Here is a 22,827-nt window from a genome sequence, read left to right as displayed (position 1 = left end):
CAGTCTATCCCCAGTTCAGTCTGGCCCAGCACAGTCTATCCCCAGAACAGTCTATCCCCAGTCCAGTCTATCCCCAGCACAGTCTATCCCCAGTTCAGTCTGGCCCAGCACAGTCTATCCCCAGTTCAGTCTATCCCCAGCACAGTCTATCCCCAGTTCAGTCTGGCCCAGCACAGTCTATCCCCAGTTCAGTCTATCCCCAGCACAGTCTATCCCCAGTTCAGTCTGGCCCAGCACAGTCTATCCCCAGTACAGTCTATCCCCAGTTCAGTCTATCCCCAGCACAGTCTATCCCCAGTTCAGTCTGGCCCAGCACAGTCTATCCCCAGTACAGTCTATCCCCAGCACAGTCTATCCCCAGTTCAGTCTGGCCCAGCACAGTCTATCCCCAGTTCAGTCTATCCCCAGCACAGTCTATCCCCAGTTCAGTCTGGCCCAGCACAGTCTATCCCCAGTTCAGTCTATCCCCAGTTCAGTCTATCCCCAGCACAGTCTATCCCCAGTTCAGTCTGGCCCAGCACAGTCTATCCCCAGTTCAGTCTATCCCCAGTTCAGTCTATCCCCAGTTCAGTCTATCCCCAGTACAGTCTATCCCCAGTACAGTCTATCCCCAGTTCAGTCTATCCCCAGTTCAGTCTATCCCCAGTACAGTCTATCCCCAGCACAGTCTATCCCCAGTTCAGTCTATCCCCAGCACAGTCTATCCCCAGTTCAGTCTGGCCCAGCACAGTCTATCCCCAGTTCAGTCTATCCCCAGTACTGTCTATCCCCAGCACAGTCTATCCCCAGTTCAGTCTGGCCCAGCACAGTCTATCCCCAGTACAGTCTATCCCCAGCACAGTCTATCCCCAGTTCAGTCTGGCCCAGCACAGTCTATCCCCAGTTCAGTCTGGCCCAGCACAGTCTATCCCCAGAACAGTCTATCCCCAGTCCAGTCTATCCCCAGCACAGTCTATCCCCAGTTCAGTCTGGCCCAGCACAGTCTATCCCCAGTTCAGTCTGGCCCAGCACAGTCTATCCCCAGTTCAGTCTGGCCCAGCACAGTCTATCCCCAGTTCAGTCTGGCCCAGCACAGTCTATCCCCAGTTCAGTCTGGCCCAGCACAGTCTATCCCCAGAACAGTCTATCCCCAGTCCAGTCTATCCCCAGCACAGTCTATCCCCAGTTCAGTCTATCCCCAGCACAGTCTATCCCCAGTTCAGTCTATCCCCAGTACAGTCTATCCCCAGCACAGTCTATCCCCAGTTCAGTCTGGCCCAGCACAGTCTCTCCCCAGTTCAGTCTATCCCCAGTACAGTCTATCCCCAGTGCTGTCTATCCCCAGCACAGTCTATCCCCAGTTCAGTCTGGCCCAGCACAGTCTATCCCCAGTACAGTCTATCCCCAGTACAGTCTATCCCCAGCACAGTCTATCCCCAGTTCAGTCTGGCCCAGCACAGTCTATCCCCAGTTCAGTCTATCCCCAGCACAGTCTATCCCCAGTTCAGTCTGGCCCAGCACAGTCTATCCCCAGTTCAGTCTATCCCCAGCACAGTCTATCCCCAGTTCAGTCTGGCCCAGCACAGTCTATCCCCAGTACAGTCTATCCCCAGTTCAGTCTATCCCCAGCACAGTCTATCCCCAGTTCAGTCTGGCCCAGCACAGTCTATCCCCAGTACAGTCTATCCCCAGCACAGTCTATCCCCAGTTCAGTCTGGCCCAGCACAGTCTATCCCCAGTTCAGTCTATCCCCAGCACAGTCTATCCCCAGTTCAGTCTGGCCCAGCACAGTCTATCCCCAGTTCAGTCTATCCCCAGTTCAGTCTATCCCCAGCACAGTCTATCCCCAGTTCAGTCTGGCCCAGCACAGTCTATCCCCAGTTCAGTCTATCCCCAGTTCAGTCTATCCCCAGTTCAGTCTATCCCCAGTACAGTCTATCCCCAGTACAGTCTATCCCCAGTTCAGTCTATCCCCAGTTCAGTCTATCCCCAGTACAGTCTATCCCCAGCACAGTCTATCCCCAGTTCAGTCTATCCCCAGCACAGTCTATCCCCAGTTCAGTCTGGCCCAGCACAGTCTATCCCCAGTTCAGTCTATCCCCAGTACTGTCTATCCCCAGCACAGTCTATCCCCAGTTCAGTCTGGCCCAGCACAGTCTATCCCCAGTACAGTCTATCCCCAGCACAGTCTATCCCCAGTTCAGTCTGGCCCAGCACAGTCTATCCCCAGTTCAGTCTGGCCCAGCACAGTCTATCCCCAGAACAGTCTATCCCCAGTCCAGTCTATCCCCAGCACAGTCTATCCCCAGTTCAGTCTGGCCCAGCACAGTCTATCCCCAGTTCAGTCTGGCCCAGCACAGTCTATCCCCAGTTCAGTCTGGCCCAGCACAGTCTATCCCCAGTTCAGTCTGGCCCAGCACAGTCTATCCCCAGTTCAGTCTGGCCCAGCACAGTCTATCCCCAGAACAGTCTATCCCCAGTCCAGTCTATCCCCAGCACAGTCTATCCCCAGTTCAGTCTGGCCCAGCACAGTCTATCCCCAGTTCAGTCTATCCCCAGCACAGTCTATCCCCAGTTCAGTCTGGCCCAGCACAGTCTATCCCCAGTTCAGTCTATCCCCAGCACAGTCTATCCCCAGTTCAGTCTGGCCCAGCACAGTCTATCCCCAGTACAGTCTATCCCCAGTTCAGTCTATCCCCAGCACAGTCTATCCCCAGTTCAGTCTGGCCCAGCACAGTCTATCCCCAGTACAGTCTATCCCCAGCACAGTCTATCCCCAGTTCAGTCTGGCCCAGCACAGTCTATCCCCAGTTCAGTCTATCCCCAGCACAGTCTATCCCCAGTTCAGTCTGGCCCAGCACAGTCTATCCCCAGTTCAGTCTATCCCCAGTTCAGTCTATCCCCAGCACAGTCTATCCCCAGTTCAGTCTGGCCCAGCACAGTCTATCCCCAGTTCAGTCTATCCCCAGTTCAGTCTATCCCCAGTTCAGTCTATCCCCAGTACAGTCTATCCCCAGTACAGTCTATCCCCAGTTCAGTCTATCCCCAGTTCAGTCTATCCCCAGTACAGTCTATCCCCAGCACAGTCTATCCCCAGTTCAGTCTATCCCCAGCTCAGTCTATCCCCAGTTCAGTCTGGCCCAGCACAGTCTATCCCCAGTTCAGTCTATCCCCAGTACTGTCTATCCCCAGCACAGTCTATCCCCAGTTCAGTCTGGCCCAGCACAGTCTATCCCCAGTACAGTCTATCCCCAGCACAGTCTATCCCCAGTTCAGTCTGGCCCAGCACAGTCTATCCCCAGTTCAGTCTGGCCCAGCACAGTCTATCCCCAGAACAGTCTATCCCCAGTCCAGTCTATCCCCAGCACAGTCTATCCCCAGTTCAGTCTGGCCCAGCACAGTCTATCCCCAGTTCAGTCTGGCCCAGCACAGTCTATCCCCAGTTCAGTCTGGCCCAGCACAGTCTATCCCCAGTTCAGTCTGGCCCAGCACAATCTATCCCCAGTTCAGTCTGGCCCAGCACAGTCTATCCCCAGAACAGTCTATCCCCAGTCCAGTCTATCCCCAGCACAGTCTATCCCCAGTTCAGTCTGGCCCAGCACAGTCTATCCCCAGTTCAGTCTGGCCCAGCACAGTCTATCCCCAGTTCAGTCTATCCCCAGAACAGTCTATCCCCAGTTCAGTCTGGCCCAGCACAGTCTATCCCCAGTTCAGTCTGGCCCAGCACAGTCTATCCCCAGTCCAGTCTATCCCCAGAACAGTCTATCCCCAGTTCAGTCTATCCCCAGTCCAGTCTATCCCCAGTACAGTCTATCCCCAGTTCAGTCTATCCCCAGAACAGTCTATCCCCAGAACAGTCTATCCCCAGTACAGTCTATCCCCAGTTCAGTCTATCCCCAGAACAGTCTATCCCCAGTACAGTCTATCCCCAGTTCAGTCTATCCCCAGAACAGTCTATCCCCAGAACAGTCGATCCCCAGTACAGTCTATCCCCAGTTCAGTCTATCCCCAGAACAGTCTATCCCCAGTACAGTCTATCCCCAGTTCAGTCTATCCCCAGAACAGTCCATCCCCAGTTCAGTCTGGCCCAGCACAGTCTATCCCCAGTTCAGTCTGGCCCAGCACAGTCTATCCCCAGTTCAGTCTGGCCCAGCACAGTCTATCCCCAGAACAGTCTATCCCCAGTCCAGTCTATCCCCAGCACAGTCTATCCCCAGTTCAGTCTGGCCCAGCACAGTCTATCCCCAGTTCAGTCTGGCCCAGCACAGTCTATCCCCAGTTCAGTCTGGCCCAGCACAGTCTATCCCCAGTTCAGTCTGGCCCAGCACAGTCTATCCCCAGTTCAGTCTGGCCCAGCACAGTCTATCCCCAGAACAGTCTATCCCCAGTCCAGTCTATCCCCAGCACAGTCTATCCCCAGTTCAGTCTATCCCCAGCACAGTCTATCCCCAGTTCAGTCTATCCCCAGTACAGTCTATCCCCAGCACAGTCTATCCCCAGTTCAGTCTGGCCCAGCACAGTCTCTCCCCAGTTCAGTCTATCCCCAGTACAGTCTATCCCCAGTGCTGTCTATCCCCAGCACAGTCTATCCCCAGTTCAGTCTGGCCCAGCACAGTCTATCCCCAGTACAGTCTATCCCCAGTACAGTCTATCCCCAGCACAGTCTATCCCCAGTTCAGTCTGGCCCAGCACAGTCTATCCCCAGTTCAGTCTATCCCCAGCACAGTCTATCCCCAGTTCAGTCTGGCCCAGCACAGTCTATCCCCAGTTCAGTCTATCCCCAGCACAGTCTATCCCCAGTTCAGTCTGGCCCAGCACAGTCTATCCCCAGTACAGTCTATCCCCAGTTCAGTCTATCCCCAGCACAGTCTATCCCCAGTTCAGTCTGGCCCAGCACAGTCTATCCCCAGTACAGTCTATCCCCAGCACAGTCTATCCCCAGTTCAGTCTGGCCCAGCACAGTCTATCCCCAGTTCAGTCTATCCCCAGCACAGTCTATCCCCAGTTCAGTCTGGCCCAGCACAGTCTATCCCCAGTTCAGTCTATCCCCAGTTCAGTCTATCCCCAGCACAGTCTATCCCCAGTTCAGTCTGGCCCAGCACAGTCTATCCCCAGTTCAGTCTATCCCCAGTTCAGTCTATCCCCAGTTCAGTCTATCCCCAGTACAGTCTATCCCCAGTACAGTCTATCCCCAGTTCAGTCTATCCCCAGTTCAGTCTATCCCCAGTACAGTCTATCCCCAGCACAGTCTATCCCCAGTTCAGTCTATCCCCAGCACAGTCTATCCCCAGTTCAGTCTGGCCCAGCACAGTCTATCCCCAGTTCAGTCTATCCCCAGTACTGTCTATCCCCAGCACAGTCTATCCCCAGTTCAGTCTGGCCCAGCACAGTCTATCCCCAGTACAGTCTATCCCCAGCACAGTCTATCCCCAGTTCAGTCTGGCCCAGCACAGTCTATCCCCAGTTCAGTCTGGCCCAGCACAGTCTATCCCCAGAACAGTCTATCCCCAGTCCAGTCTATCCCCAGCACAGTCTATCCCCAGTTCAGTCTGGCCCAGCACAGTCTATCCCCAGTTCAGTCTGGCCCAGCACAGTCTATCCCCAGTTCAGTCTGGCCCAGCACAGTCTATCCCCAGTTCAGTCTGGCCCAGCACAGTCTATCCCCAGTTCAGTCTGGCCCAGCACAGTCTATCCCCAGAACAGTCTATCCCCAGTCCAGTCTATCCCCAGCACAGTCTATCCCCAGTTCAGTCTGGCCCAGCACAGTCTATCCCCAGTTCAGTCTATCCCCAGCACAGTCTATCCCCAGTTCAGTCTGGCCCAGCACAGTCTATCCCCAGTTCAGTCTATCCCCAGCACAGTCTATCCCCAGTTCAGTCTGGCCCAGCACAGTCTATCCCCAGTACAGTCTATCCCCAGTTCAGTCTATCCCCAGCACAGTCTATCCCCAGTTCAGTCTGGCCCAGCACAGTCTATCCCCAGTACAGTCTATCCCCAGCACAGTCTATCCCCAGTTCAGTCTGGCCCAGCACAGTCTATCCCCAGTTCAGTCTATCCCCAGCACAGTCTATCCCCAGTTCAGTCTGGCCCAGCACAGTCTATCCCCAGTTCAGTCTATCCCCAGTTCAGTCTATCCCCAGCACAGTCTATCCCCAGTTCAGTCTGGCCCAGCACAGTCTATCCCCAGTTCAGTCTATCCCCAGTTCAGTCTATCCCCAGTTCAGTCTATCCCCAGTACAGTCTATCCCCAGTACAGTCTATCCCCAGTTCAGTCTATCCCCAGTTCAGTCTATCCCCAGTACAGTCTATCCCCAGCACAGTCTATCCCCAGTTCAGTCTATCCCCAGCTCAGTCTATCCCCAGTTCAGTCTGGCCCAGCACAGTCTATCCCCAGTTCAGTCTATCCCCAGTACTGTCTATCCCCAGCACAGTCTATCCCCAGTTCAGTCTGGCCCAGCACAGTCTATCCCCAGTACAGTCTATCCCCAGCACAGTCTATCCCCAGTTCAGTCTGGCCCAGCACAGTCTATCCCCAGTTCAGTCTGGCCCAGCACAGTCTATCCCCAGAACAGTCTATCCCCAGTCCAGTCTATCCCCAGCACAGTCTATCCCCAGTTCAGTCTGGCCCAGCACAGTCTATCCCCAGTTCAGTCTGGCCCAGCACAGTCTATCCCCAGTTCAGTCTGGCCCAGCACAGTCTATCCCCAGTTCAGTCTGGCCCAGCACAATCTATCCCCAGTTCAGTCTGGCCCAGCACAGTCTATCCCCAGAACAGTCTATCCCCAGTCCAGTCTATCCCCAGCACAGTCTATCCCCAGTTCAGTCTGGCCCAGCACAGTCTATCCCCAGTTCAGTCTGGCCCAGCACAGTCTATCCCCAGTTCAGTCTATCCCCAGAACAGTCTATCCCCAGTTCAGTCTGGCCCAGCACAGTCTATCCCCAGTTCAGTCTGGCCCAGCACAGTCTATCCCCAGTCCAGTCTATCCCCAGAACAGTCTATCCCCAGTTCAGTCTATCCCCAGTCCAGTCTATCCCCAGTACAGTCTATCCCCAGTTCAGTCTATCCCCAGAACAGTCTATCCCCAGAACAGTCTATCCCCAGTACAGTCTATCCCCAGTTCAGTCTATCCCCAGAACAGTCTATCCCCAGTACAGTCTATCCCCAGTTCAGTCTATCCCCAGAACAGTCTATCCCCAGAACAGTCGATCCCCAGTACAGTCTATCCCCAGTTCAGTCTATCCCCAGAACAGTCTATCCCCAGTACAGTCTATCCCCAGTTCAGTCTATCCCCAGAACAGTCCATCCCCAGTCCAGTCTATCCCCAGAACAGTCTATCCCCAGTTCAGTCTATCCCCAGTCCAGTCTATCCCCAGTACAGTCTATCCCCAGTTCAGTCTATCCCCAGAACAGTCTATCCCCAGTTCAGTCTATCCCCAGAACAGTCTATCCCCAGTTCAGTCTATCCCCAGTACAGTCTATCCCCAGTTCAGTCTATCCCCAGAACAGTCTATCCCCAGTACAGTCTATCCCCAGTTCAGTCTATCCCCAGAACAGTCTATCCCCAGAACAGTCTATCCCCAGTACAGTCTATCCCCAGTCCAGTCTATCCCCAGAACAGTCTATCCCCAGAACAGTCTATCCCCAGTTCAGTCTATCCCCAGAAATGTCTATCCCCAGTTCAGTCTATCCCCAGTCCAGTCTATCCCCAGTACAGTCTATCCCCAGTTCAGTCTATCCCCAGAACAGTCTATCCCCAGTTCAGTCTATCCCCAGTACAGTCTATCCCCAGTTCAGTCTATCCCCAGAACAGTCTATCCCCAGTACAGTCTATCCCCAGTTCAGTCTATCCCCAGAACAGTCTATCCCCAGTACAGTCTATCCCCAGTCCAGTCTATCCCCAGTCCAGTCTATCCCCAGAACAGTCTATCCCCAGTTCAGTCTATCCCCAGTCCAGTCTATCCCCAGAACAGTCTATCCCCAGTTCAGTCTATCCCCAGTCCAGTCTATCCCCAGTACAGTCTATCCCCAGTTCAGTCTATCCCCAGAACAGTCTATCCCCAGAACAGTCTATCCCCAGAACAGTCTATCCCCAGTTCAGTCTATCCCCAGTTCAGTCTATCCCCAGTCCAGTCTATCCCCAGTACAGTCTATCCCCAGTTCAGTCTGGCCCAGCACGGTCTATCCCCAGTTCAGTCTGGCCCAGCACAGTCTATCCCCAGTTCAGTCTGGCCCAGCACAGTCTATCCCCAGTCCAGTCTATCCCCAGTTCAGTCTGGCCCAGCACAGTCTATCCCCAGTTCAGTCTGGCCCAGAACAGTCTATCCCCAGTTCAGTCTGGCCCAGCACAGTCTATCCCCAGTTCAGTCTGGCCCAGAACAGTCTATCCCCAGTCCAGTCTATCCCCAGAACAGTCTATCCCCAGTTCAGTCTATCCCCAGAACAGTCTATCCCCAGTCCAGTCTATCCCCAGCACAGTCTATCCCCAGTTCAGTCTGGCCCAGAACAGTCTATCCCCAGTCCAGTCTATCCCCAGTACAGTCTATCCCCAGTTCAGTCTGGCCCAGCACAGTCTATCCCCAGTTCAGTCTGGCAAGGAGGACACAAGAAGCTATTGACACGCAGGACAAGCTTATTAATCTCACTTGGCTCATTACTGACACCAAACTTACTGGAAATGTAAGAGGTGGGGGGGGGGGGGGGGGGGGGTGGGGGTGGTGGAAAAACGAGTCAGCCAAGTAATAATAAAAATAAATACAAAACAGAGATCGCCCTCGCTGGACGGGTTTGGGCTGGCTAGAATTTCACAACTTGTGATTAACCAGGCTCAGGAATCCTCACTCACAGTTTATCACCTTATCTCTTTCTCATTTCTGTCTTTTCCATGTTAAACAAGCTCTGCCACCACCTTCACCTGCCCGGCCATCAGCGCCCACTCTCTGCAGCACACCTTGAGGGAGCACTTTGACCTATAAAAGGTTCTTGGCTTCATTTTACATCTGTAATCTCTATGCCTTCAGTGTGTCTATTTCTCATTGCCCTTTTCATTAAAACATTGAGTGGATGCAGCTCACAATCATTCATTAAAGCACAGAAACCGGCCATTCGGCCCATCTTACTCGTGCTGGTGTTTCTGCTCCACATGAGCCTCCTCCCACCCCCTACTTCATCTCACCCTATCAGCACATCCTTCTATTCCTTTCTCCCTCACGTGTTTATCCAGCTTCCCCTTAAACGTATCGACACGATTCACCTCGACCACTCCCTGTGGGAGCGAGTTCCACATTCTCACCACTCCTTGTCCTTAAAGTCCCATTTATAAAACCCTCGCCCTCCCACCTTCCGACAGGATCTCACAATGCAAGGGGAGGCAATTCAACCCAGCGTGTCTGTGCTTGCTCGCTAAAAGAGTGATCTTCGGAACTGTTCCGCTAGTCTTCAAATGTCGGCTGGGCCCCATTACTTACGCCGCGGGACCTAAGTCGGGGCGGGGAGGGTGGGGGGAGGGGAGATCATTCAACTCTGGGAGGCAGCGCGGCGCAGGGAGGAACGAGGTCAGTACCCGGGGTCAGAGGGGGTTCAGGCTTATGGGAAAAGACGGGGCGAACTTGGGCTCCTCGGCCTGGGATGGAGAAGATCTTACATTAAAAGGGGAATTGGAAAGAAAATATTGAATATTACTTTAAGTTAAACTGTGAGAGTTGGGCAAGGACACAACAACAACAACATTTATACAGCACCTTCAGCTGCCTAGGGTGATAAACCTCTCCGCCTCTCTCCCTCCTCCTTTAAGACTCCTTAAAACAATCAGGGAGACAGTTACTGCCCGTGAACCGGGGACAGACGAGGAGGGCCGAGAAAGGGGGGAAACTGAGAATGACGGGCCATTAAAAGGCTTGACACAAGCTCTGGTTCAACCAGAATCGCTTTGCAAGATAACATGGAAGCTGAGGTTTCCCATTTACAGCAAGGCTGGATTTTCAAAACCCAGATTCTGGACGGATTTTCCAGGAAATGTGGTGGGGGGGGGTGGGTTGCAGAGGGGGGAATGCTGGAGACAGAGAAAAGCAAAGAAAGAACTTACATTTCTATAGCGCCCTTCACGACCTCCCAAAACACCTTCCAGCCAAGGGAGCACTTGCTGAAGCACGGTCGCTGTTTGCAATGTGGGAAACGCGGCGGCCAGTTTGCGCACAGCAAGATCCCACAGACAGCAATGCGAGAATGAGCAGGTGGTCTGTTTTTAGTGATGTTGGTTGAGGGATGAGTATTGGCACCACCCAGGACACTGGGGAGTGGTCAGGATCTGGAATGCGCTGCCTGAGAGTGTGGTGCGGGCAGAGTCAATCAAAAGGGAATTGAATAATTATCTGAAGAGAAAAAAAAAAGGATTTGGAGGGCTACAGGGAAGTGGGACGATCTGAGTTGTGCCTCATCGAGAGCCAGCATGGATACAACAGGCTGAATGGCCTCCTTCTGTGCTGTAACAAGCAGTGCAGCCTAGATTACAATCTTAGGTCTCTGGAGGAGGGGCAATTCAAACCCATAACCATTGTGTCTTCGAAGCAATAGAGCTCCCTCCGAGCCACAGCTCAGTTGGGCAGAGCTCAACATAGTAACCACGTGGTGCTGAGCTGTGCTGGATAATATACTTGGCTGAGGCCTAGGTAGGCTGGGAAAACAGCCACTGGCTTGAATTGGAGTCAGGCCTTGGCCCTCACCTAGGCCGGATCGTCTCCCCGGTTACAGCATTTTTCCCATTGGGGCGGGTAGGAACTGCCTTGATGTGCAGGGAGATTGGGGCGGGGGGGGGGGGGGGGGTGGGGGGGGTAGGGGTGGGATTTTAAGGTTGGTGGGGTGGGGAGGATTTAGAAAAGAACAAATTAGCACTGGCCTTCCCCACCCCCACCAACACAGCGACGTCCCAATCTTTGCCTTCCATTGGGCAAAAAAGACATGAAGCCAAGGCCCAGTTACCTCCCTACAATGAAGGCGCCAGCTGAACGGAAGTTGTTGTTGTCAAATATGTCAGGGTCATGTTTGCCTTTTGATTAATTTGCCTTTTCAAAAATCAGAACGGAGCTTTCCGGGAACCTTCTCCAAGATCCAGCGAGTCTTCGGGCCTAGCATTTGAGGCTCGTGCAGAACACGGAGGCACCTTCGCGCGGGGCTTCAGTTTGTGCTGAGAGAAAAGGCTCTTGGTCAACTTGAAGGCCCCATCGCGAGGGAGGTTGGGTTAATGGGTGGGTGGGGGGGAATGCCTGAGGTTGGGGTTGGGGGAGGGGGTTTCAGGAGGAGGAACTGATTGAAACACCCCCTGATATGTAAAGGGGACGATTTAAAGGCAGCCATTGGACTAAAGTGCTTTAAAATAAACTTTCATTTATGTGGAATAAAAACAAGAAATGCTGGAAATACTCAGCAGGTCTGGCAGCATCTGCGGAAAGAGAAGTCCCATGCCAAGGCTTGAGCACTGGGTCCGGGCTGACCGAGGGTGTGCCGCACTGTCGGAGGCGCCGTCGCTTAGGTGAGACGTTAAACCGAGGCCCCGTCCACCAAACAATCCCCCTGATATTTCGAAGAACAGCAGGGAAGCCCTCCCTGGGCCCTGGCCAATATTTCCCCCTCGCCATGATCACGTTGCTGTTTGCGGGATCTTGCTGTGCACAAATTGGCTGCCGCGTTTCCCACATCACAACAGTGACTACGCTTCAAAAAGTGCTTCATTGGCTGGTGGAGCGGTTCGGGGCCAGGAAAGAGACATTAAAGATGCAAGCCTTAAACTGAAGACCCTGCCTCTGCTCCCTCAGGTGGGCCTGAACAATTTTGTGGTCACTATTTTAAAGAAGAGCAGGGGAGTTCCGCCCAGAGTCCTGGGGCCAATATATATCCCTCAACCAACCACATTTCCCAAGCACTTCTAATAGAGGGGTTTCACTGCCTCTATGGCTGCTGGGTAATTTAGCATCCATTACTCTCTCATACTTCAGTCACCTTCCAGTAGGAGATGTTCACTGAGACATTGGGGGAGATGGTCATTCTGAAGCATAAACCACAATTTTATGACTTGCCTCCCAGATGTTGAGGGTCTGATTTTCATGGAACTTTACAAGATCGAGCCACATTGAACCATATCCTAAAATCTTCCACAACATGGGTCACTCTCCAACCAGAAGAGGGCTGCACACTGACAGGCTGACGAACCGTTGCAGGTGATTGTCGTCCGCGCTCTGACACGTAAAGTTATCCCATGGCGTTCTTCAGTCAAATGTTCTGGAAAGTTCTTCTCTACTTAAAACAAACTGGCCTTCCTTACTTGGTGCAATGTGTGTTTTGGATTGTGGGCAGTGGTGGAATTTGATGTCATCAAATTGAGCAAGGTTGGGAAAATGGCCCATTGACAGGTACAGCACGGGGGTTAGATACAGAGTAAAGCTCCCTCTGCACTGTCCCCATCAAACACTCCCAGGACAGGTACAGCACGGGGGTTAGATACAGAGTAAAGCTCCCTCTGCCCTTCACCAACCTCAGAGGACGCCCCCTAATGTACCAGTACGATGCTCGTTTCAAACCAACCTTCTCACTGACAGTCACCTTTGATCTTATATGATGAGCTGCAGTCACTAAGAGCTGGGTTGACAGTGACCAAATGTATAGGCCACTCCAAACCATTCCCTCCCCCGCAGCCAATGTAGGACACGCAAAAGCAAACATCAAAATGGGTAGGAAAGCGACACCTTCCACCACCAGGAGATCCCAACAGTTGTGATTACGAAACAGCCAGTGTTAGCATCATCAACATGGATGCACTTAATCAGATACAAACAACTAGGCTCTAACTCCAGCATCAATTATTACACAAAGTTACAATTACATAGAATCTACTGAACAAAAGGAGGAGGCCATTCAGCCCCTTCAGCCTGTTCTACATCTCAATTCCATTTACCCGTGTTTGCTCCGTGTTTCCCGATACCCTGGAATATCCAGGACCAGGCCACAGCTGCAAGCAGCATCCCACAGTGAAATCACAGAGGTATTAAAAATAACTTTTTTTTTCTAAACTTTCTTTGAACCTTATTGTTTATTAGTTGTAAAAAATATTGGGTGGTGGGTTGTTGCTTGGTGGAGGGTGGGAAGGCTGTTTGAACCATCCAATCGGTGTGGGAAAGCAGGGGATGGACAGGTCTGACAACCAATGGTGTGAGAGCGGGCGGAGCTCTGAGAGGATTGACAGGTTGGACCGCCAATAGCAGGAGTGTGGGTGGGGCTGCGAAGATGGATAGACAACCATTAGCGGGGTGGGGATGGAGGCAGTCAGTAGTGGACGGTCACATGATGAAACCTCCAGGAATATGTGGGGACAGAGTTGGCAACCCGATTTCCCTATTTGTATGAAACAGAAGCGCTTCCTGACTTTGCTCCTGAATGGCCCGTCTCCAGCTTGAATATTTATCCCTCAATTAACATCACAAAAACAGATGATCTGGGTCATTATCACAGTGCTGTTTGTGGGATCTTGCTGTGTGCAAATTGGCTGCTGCGTTTCCTACATTACAACAGTGACTACACTTCAAAAGGTACTTCATTGGCTGTGAAGCCCTTTGAGGTCGTGGAAGTCACTATGTGGATGCAAGTCTTTCTTTTTAAAGAGCGCTCATGAGCCGGGTTGAAGGCCTGCTACCTGACCCGAACCTGGCGGGACCCAACAACATGTGTCAGGTCGCGCTTCGGGCTCGGCTCGGGTTGGACACGCTCTATCACCACCTCAGGTAGCTGACTATAATGTTAATTTACTTTTTGGACTTTAAAGGTGGTTTTGTTACAGTTATTTTAAGTTTGAGCAAGTAAGGAACGAAGTGAAAAACGGAAGGTAGGTTAACTGACGGTTGGGTTGGGTGGACTCGGGCCGGGTCGGGCTCGGATGGGGTTCTGTCGGGCTCGGGCTGGGTCTCATTTACAGACCCGAGCCGGCCTTTAAGCCAGATGGGTTTTTATGACACTCCAGTAGTTTCACGATCACCATTACTGAGACTGGCTTTTTAATCCAGATTTGTTTAATTAACTGAATTTAAAGTCCCCAGTTTCTGTGGTGGGATTTGAACTCATGGCTCTGGGATCATAACCACTATGCTGCCGTTTGCAGGAAATTGGGGGGAAAACCCCCGGAATCATTGCTGCAATGGAAGGGGAGGAATAGAAGGTTGTATCGGACGGGATGAATTTCCACACCCAGGCATTTTCCCACTGCCTAGGCCTCAACTCGAAATACTGGCCTCAACTTCCAAACCCCAAACCAACACAAACAGACGCAATATTCCAACAGGAGCAATGTGACTTTGAGTGAGTGAAGCGTCTCTTTTGGTTTGTATTTGTGTCTGTTTTGTTGTCTGTTCAAACATGTTTGCGACAAATTGTATCACAGATACACTCAGTGTAACAAAAACCACAAACAGTCTTGACCACAAGTCGTGTTTATAGCCAAATATTATTGAGGAGGAACAGCGCGATCCATTTGCTATCCGGCACAGTTTGATGTTGTAGAGTGGGACTAAATTTCTTGGAACTTATAAGGATGAGAGGCAATCTCATTGAAACATTTACAATTCTGAGAGGCCTTGACAGGGCAAATGCTGAGAGGCTGTTTTCCCCCCGTCTGGGGAATCTAAAATGAGGGGTCCCAGTCTCAGGATAAGGGCTCGGCCATTTAGGACTGAGATGGGAAGAAATTTCTTCCCTCGGAGGGTTGTGAATCTTTGGAATTCTCCAGCCCAGATGCTCAGTCGATGAGTATGTTCAAGACTGCGATCGATAGATTTTTGGATAGAAAGGGAACTGAGAGATGTGAGGATCCTGCGGGACGGTGGAGTTGAGGTAGAAGAAGATCTTATTGAATGGTGAAGCAGTTTAAATGGGCCAAATGGCCTCCTCATGTCACCCTGTCAGACTGCTAGCCGATGGGTTTGTCCACTGCTTCACACTGCTCTCCGGGGGAACAGGGGCGACAATGGAAGGGCCAATTCCAAATTGAAAAGGTTGGAGGTGGTGGCTTTGAAACAAGCCTCTGAGCCTCTGCTGACTCAGTTTGGCTTCCGCTGTTTAACTGGTGGTTTGAAGCTACCAGAAGCAGAGGGCTGTTTGACAAGCATTTCTTGTGCCATGATTACCCCTGCGCTGTGGCTTTTCAGAGCCTGCCCAAAAAATAATGGAAAGTACATGTGAATGTGTCAACTCCAGCTCACTAAGTAGCCCCCTCAACTCTGAGTCAGATGGTCACCAGTTCAAAGGTCACTCCAGTGACCTCAGCGCAAAATCTGGGCTGACGCTCCCAGTGCAGTACTGGGGTAGGGGGGGGGAGCTGCTCTGTTAGAGGTACCGTCTTTCGGATGAGACCTTAAACCCAGGCTCTCTCAGGTGGACATAAAAGATCCCACGGTCACTACTTCAAAGAAGATCAGAGGAGACCTCCGTGGCTATTTGTGGGGTCTTGCTGTGCGCAAATTGGCTGCTGTGTTTCCTACGAGAGTGACTATGCTCCCAAAAGAATTTCGTTGGCTGTGAAGTGCTTTGGGACGTTATGTGGCTGTGAAAGGAGCTATATAAATGTAGGTCTTTCTTTCTAACGCTATCTGGTATTTAGTGAAGACCACAGCACACCATCCCTAATATCCCTAAAAGAAGCCAACAGCTGAACATGTAATTGTACTCGCTGAATCCCCTGTGAGCCCGGACAAGGGGAGAGATAAAATAGAGTGGATAGGAAGCAATCAGTTTGGTGGGACAAGAACAGGGTCAAACCATTCTTCTACTTGGGTGGGGGCTATGATCGAGGGCGTGGTAGGAGGAGGTGTCAGAGAGCTGGCGTTCAGCCTCTGCAAGGTTCTCCATACAAAAATAGTGCCAGCCCTAATCAGTCGGATTGATGACACTGTTAGGCCTGAACCTGAGAGTGCAGAGCGCCGCAAGATCAGAGGGAGATAAGAGCGAGAGAGCAGAGAAGATAATTCGCGATCGCGGCCATCACTCTGTCAGTTCCCAGCAACTGGACAATCCCATTCCCGGTGACATTCTAGTGAGAAATGACAGCCAAGGGCATGCCCCCCCACAACGATTCAATAGCTCAAGTGTCGATGTGTCATACATAAAGGTGGAGAAAGTATTGGAGAGCAGGTCATGCTCACCCAACCGAACACCTACTGGGGGGAGAGATTGGAGGTTCCTTTAAGGAGACAAGCAAATGGTTTAGATGAGGACGGTGTGGGAGATGAAATATTAAATGGCTGGCAAAAAAATAATGAAAGGAAATTAAAAGAAACGAGGGGAGCGTTTTGTTTCTTTTTTCAGTTATGGAAGGGGTCCTGAAGGCCAGACTTCTGTAACTTCAGATATTACACCTCTCCTTAGAAGTCCTCACCGACTGCAGAGGATTGGCCACAGTTCCGAGCCCTCCTGATTTCTCGTTTGCTGTCACAAGTGCTTCGTCAGCTGTCCTGTCCCGATATTGGGTTACATACCAAGTATGTGAGCTTAGGAGCCAAGCCCGTGTTTTGGTATCATTTTTAGAGACCACAAGTATGCACAGCATGGCAGTTGTTAACTCATTAATTACCAGAGCAAGCTGCAAATAGCTCACCGACAGCTGACTCCAGGTAAGTCGATATCTGAGAGGGGTGCAATGTGATATGTTATTATAGAATGAATCACTTCCCATTCATTCCCATTGTACAGAATCCCAATGGATCAAACTCCTTTCCATTCACTCCCATTGTACAGAATCTTAGTGGATCAAACCTTTTCCCATACATTCCTGTTGGACAGAATCCCAGTGTGGTGAAGGGCCAAAATCCTAGTAGGCGGAGGGCTTGTTTCAATTAATCCCATCCCGTTAATTACCTGTATGTACTAGGCAATGTAACAGGCCAGTCTGTGTGAGTTCGTTGAAAAGATTATGGTAGATTTCAGAGGTTTTTTTTTTCTTTTGGCACAGAGGGTTGTTAGGACAGGGAGTGCCTGACCAGGAATCAAGAATACCTTTCCAAAGGGTAGTGAAAAAATGTTTAAAATAGCAAAGCTCAACAGGGTTTGGGGAAAACATGTGGATAGTTCCGACAAATGGCTGACAGGAACACGATGGGCCGAATGTCCTCAGTCTGTGCTGGAAAGTTCCAGGATCTCCAGTGCTCTCCTGGCTGACCTCTCACCTTCCAATCTCCATAAATTGAGCTCATTAAACTCACACCAAGTCCATTGTGCTCACTGAGCTACGTTGGCTACTGGTCCAGTAATGTGTCGATTTTCAGAATTCCCATCCCTAATGTTTGAATCTCTCCATGGCCTACCCACCCACCACGTCCCCGCCCCCGCCCTATCTCTGTAACTCCCCTCCAACCCCACAGCCCTCTGAGATCTCTGCACTCCTCCAATCCTGGCCTTTTGCACATTCCCAATTTCCATCGCTCCCCTATTGGCGGCTGCGCCTGTGATCCGAGCTCTGGACTTCCATCCCTAAATCTCTCTCCTCCTTTAAGGCACTCTGTAAAACCGACCTCTTTGACCAAGCTTTTCTGTCACCTGTTTCTAATATCTCCTTACCTGGCTCGGTGTCAAAGTTTGACTGAGAGGTTTTGTGAGATGTTTGACCATGTTAATGGCGCTATATAAATAGTTTTTACTGTGCCTTCTACGCGAGGGATTAAAAGCTTGCCACATCTCTTCCAAATGTAAATCAAACCCAACAGGAAATATGTTTCTTGTATAAGATGTTGAGAACAATGGCGGAATGAGCTTGGGACTTGAGAGAGGAAGTCCATTGACACCCAACAGCTTTCCTGAATTTCAGCAAGAAGGAAATAATTCATCTCCTGGTGTCAATTAAAGGGAATGCCGGAACAAGTTCATTGCTCCGAGCATGAACTCCCAGCCAACCCCATCCTTCCCTTTTACTGATGAGATCAGTTGAACTGGTTTTAAATCTTCGGAGAATAAAAATTGAATTCCACCATTGTTTTTTAATGCCTCTTTTTTTTTTGAGAATTCTTGCGTTCATCAAGATGCAGGAGTTTATAGCTGGGGACTGAAATACCTTGAATGTCAGGCACCTGCTCCCAGGGCAGGTACAGCACGGGGGTTAGATACAGAGTAAAGCTCCCTCTACACTGTCCCCATCAAACACTCCCAGGACAGGTACAGTACGGGGGTTAGATACAGAGTAAAGCTCCCTCTACACTGTCCCCATCAAACACTCCCAGGGCAGGTACAGCACAGGGGTTAGACACAGAGTAAAACTCCCTCTACACTGTCCCCATCAAACACTCCCAGGACAGGTACAGTACGGGGGTTAGATACAGAGTAAAGCTCCCTCTACACTGTCCCCATCAAACACTGGGGGTGTAGAGTGAGCTTTACTCTATATTTAAAATCGAGTATTTGAAATTTGGCTGATTTGTGTCTCTCCTTTGCACTGGGGGGTGATGAGCTCAGTTATATCACCTCAGCTCACCCCTGCTTGGTGAAGGTGCCTCAGTACTGCTTCAATATACATGCACCGCACTAGACTGTGTAGCCATCATCTATCATCAACAACAACAACTTGACTTTCTATAGCACCTTTAACATTGTAAAACTTCCCACGGCACTTCACAAGAACCAGTGTAGTTCAGTGAGCACAGGGGTGATGACTGAGTGGGATTTGGTGCAAATTAGGATATGGGCAGCAGAGTTTTGGATGGGCTGAAGTTTACGGCAGGTGGGAGGCTGGTCAGGAGGGTACTGGAGCTGTGGAGTCTATCATGGTCTGTTTTCTGGGGGGGCTTGGAGAGGGGGCAGTGTTGGTGCGGTAGAGGGAATGAAACCGGAAAGTTAACGCAGTTGTACCTGAGCTTTAAATGGTGGCCAGTGTCCCAAACACAGGACAGAGGCTTTAGGACCGACCAGTACCAAAAAGTCAGACACAGTGGTGAAATGCAGTTGTGAGGAGCAGACAGGTGTCAAGATACAATCACCATGTGGGCAGTGGTGTTGAGATGAGCCAGATGGTGAAACTGAGAGCACATGAGGGCAAAGAGAGAGACAGACAGATGGAGATTGTAGGTAACCTGGTATGGAAGCACAGAGTGTCCCTGTCAGTGGAATATTTTACTTGAAAATATACAGCTTGTTTTTACATGCAATCATGCAGCACCTCAGCTGATAAATTAATCACACTCTCTCTCCCTCACTGCATGTGTCTCAGTATCTTTCTCTGTCTCTCAATCTAAACCTGTGTGTGTCTCTCTGTCCCTTGCTGTCCATCTACCTACCATTTTGCCTCTCTCTTTTTCTCTGAATTGTCTGTCTTCTGTCTGTCTGCCTGTGTCTCTCTCTTGTCCTCTTTCTGTCTCTCAGTCTCTGTCTCTTTCTTCCTGCCTGACTCTACCTACCATTTTGCCTCTTTCTTTCTCTGTCTGCCTGCACATGGCTGTGGCTCTCTCGCGTCTCTCAATCTCTGTCAGCCCATCTCTCTCTTACTCACGTAAAAGCAAATTACTGCAGATGCTGGAAATCTGAAATAAAAAACAGAAAATGCTGGAAACACTCCCAGGACAGGTACAGTACGGGGGGGTTAGATACAGAGTAAAGCTCCCTCTACACTGTCCCCATCAAACACTCCCAGGACAGGTACAGTACGGGGGGGTTAGATACAGAGTAAAGCTCCCTCTACACTGTCCCTCCGACAGTGCAGCACTTCCTCAGTACTGACACCGGGGGAGTGTTGGCCTGGATTATAAAAAAAAGAAAAACGGGGGTTAGGTACAGAGTAAAGCTCCTAAAATAAAATAGAAAAAAAAAATGGGTTAGTCACAAGAACCACAACACCCTGCAGTTATATAATGCCTTTAGCATCGTGAAACATCCCAAGGCGCTTCAGAGGAGCATAAATTGGATAAAATTTGACACTGAGCCACATAAGGAAATGTTAGGGCAAGTGACCAAAAGCTTGGACAAAGAGATAGAGATTTCAAGGTGCGTCTTAAATGCGGAGAGAGAGGCAGAAAGAGGTTCAGGATTGGAATTCCAGAACTTCGGCCTGAGAGGTCTGCAGGCACAGTCGCCGTTGGCAGAGTGAAGGAAACGAGGAATGTACAAGAGGCCAGATTGGAGCAATTCAGAGATGTTGGAGGGTTGTTGGGCTGAAGGGGGTTACAGATAGGGAGGGACGAGGCCAATGAGGGATTTGAACACGCGAGTCAGAATTTTAAAATCAAAGCCGTACCGGGAGTGGGCACTGAGTGAAAGTGCGAGTTCGGATATGGGCAGCAGAGTTTTGGGTGAGCTTAAGTTTACAGAGGGTGGAAGCTGGGAGGCCGACAGGTTGGGGGGGGGGGGTGCGTGGAGGGGGGAGCATTGGAATGATCAACTCTGGAGGTGACAAAGACGTGGATGTGGGTTTCAGCAGCAAATGAGCTGAGGTGGGGGCTGAGACGAGGGATGTTACGGAGGTGGGTATTCGTGATGGAGACATTATGGGTCGGAAGCTCAGCCCAGGGTCAAATAGGACTCCAAGATTGCCAACAGTCTGGTCCAGACTCAAACAGTGGCCTTAGGAGGGGGACGGGTCAGTGCTTTTTGATGCAGTTTGATGCATTGGCAGAAGGCAGTGATCTCGGTCTTCCTAATGTTTAATTGGTGGAAGTTTTGGCTCTTTTAGGACTGGCTGATGATTTTGGGTAACAGCCACCAGAGGCCGTTGAGGGTTTGAAACGAAGTGAGCGTAAAATGCCCATAAATTGTTTCAATGGCTTCATTCATTCGATAACTTTTTTTGAAGATGCCTCCTGTTCTGATGGCTGAGAACAGGTTGTTCCTGGTATTCTGCAGAGATTTGAAGTGTTGGGTCTGAGCGATCACTGAACAGCCAGATTATGTGATAAAACTTCAGCTCCCACTGTTGCCACAGTGATTTTTCCTTTCAGTCAGTTCATGAATACAAAAATGAGAAAGAAGCTTCCACGTGAAGAATTAGTTATAGCAGATTTCACCTCCCCTGAGGTGAAACTAAACCCCGCTCCCTGGTGGCCCCCATACTGCTGACATCCTGCGGCTGGGGAGAGACAGAAGAGGGGCTACGGAGAGAGAGAGAGGGGAGGGAGTGCGCAGGGAGGCAGAGAAGACAGGAGAGACAGAGAGAGGGAGGGAGGGGAGAGAGCGAGGGGGAGGAGAAAGAGAAGTGGAAGAGAAAGGGTAGGGTGAGAGGAGGGAGAGATGGAAGGATGGGAGATGGAGAGGATGGTTAAGGGAGACAGAATGAGGGTGAGAGAGAGAGATAGAAAGATAGAGCGGAGGTGAGAGAGAGGAAGGGGAGAAGGAGAGAGGGAGAGGCTGATCAGGACAAGCATCAATAATACACTATCGATGACTGAGCATGGAGCCATAGAATCAAAACAAAAATATCACATGTAGGAGGCTGTCTCCAAGACAACCGGTTGCCGATGATCAGCTCTTTCCTTGGCCTTTGAATGTCACTCAAACCTCACAACATGCATAGCAGTAAAACCCCGGGCTGCAGAGGCCAGCACTGACTGGGGTATAACAGAGCTGGAGGAGGCTCCCAGGCTTCCACTCAATATATTAAATGTCACGAAGGCCCCCAGACTCATCTCTCTATCTCCGCCTCCACTCCCACCTCCACTCCCACTTCCTCCTCTCCCTTCCCCACGTCACCAGCTCATAGAAAGTACTCAACAGAGATTACACTCAGGGAGTAACAGGATTTCTAGCCATTTAACAAATTTTCACTTTAGCAAAGCTGCTCCTTCTGTTTTTTTTTAAGTGGATGGGCTCACAGTTTATAAAATGAAACCTGGACACCAAACAGGCTGGTGTGAAAAACGTGTCTCGTGATACGAGGCACCCGGTTGGTCATCGAGTTTTTCTATTAAGTTCTATTTAAACCAAAGGACCCAAATCTTGACCCTACCCCAGTCTCCAGCCCCAAACTCACCCCTGACCTCACTGCCCGTCTCACAACTCGCACCAAGTTCCATTCACCCATCAGCCACCCCACCGCCACCCCCATCCCATGCTCAATGACCTACATTGGCCACCCCCCCCTGTCCGGCAACGCCTCGATTTTAAAATTCTCATCGTTTTCAAATCACTCCATGGCCTCGCCCCCACCATAACTCTGTAACCTCCTCCAGCCCGACAACCCTCCGAGATCTCTGCGCTCCTCCGATTCTGGCCTCTTGAGCATGCCCCGATTTTCATTGCTCCGCCATTGGCGGCTGTGCCTTCAGCTGCCTGGGTCCCAAGCTCTGGAATTTCTCCCGCCCCCCCCCCCCCCCCCCGAACCTCCCCACCTCTCTCTCCTCCTTTAAAACCAACCTCTTTGACCAAGCCTTTGGTCACCCGTCCTAATATCTCCTTACGTGGCTCGGTGTCAACTTCTCTCTGATAACACTCCTGTGAATTGCTTGGGAGGTTTTACTACATTAAAGGCGCTATGTAAATGCAAGTTGTTGTTGTTGAAGGTGCAATATGAATGTTGTTGAATAATCCCCCACATTTTTACTCCAGGTTTTTAGTCAATTTACAAGATGATTTTGTATTGTGCCGAACACTGTGAGGGGTTTGTGACGACCCAAAGTTGGTGAGGGCCTAAACTTGGTCTCTGAATTCCCAGTCAATGGACACCACCTCACACCTTTTCCAGCATTTATCTCAGGTTGTGGCTTGCTCTGTCAGGATCTCGCAACATAGGGACACTTTCGTACGTTTTTGAAAGAGATATCTTTCTGAGCTTGCTTTCTGAGTGAGTTCACTTTCTCTCTGACTCCGTGCAGCCATTTTCCTTCTTTCATTACAGAAGAAATGAC

This window comes from Heterodontus francisci, chromosome 48 (assembly GCF_036365525.1).
Source record: "Heterodontus francisci isolate sHetFra1 chromosome 48, sHetFra1.hap1, whole genome shotgun sequence".
NCBI classification, from domain to species: Eukaryota; Metazoa; Chordata; class Chondrichthyes; order Heterodontiformes; family Heterodontidae; genus Heterodontus; species Heterodontus francisci.
This window is presented reverse-complemented; position numbering follows the sequence as displayed.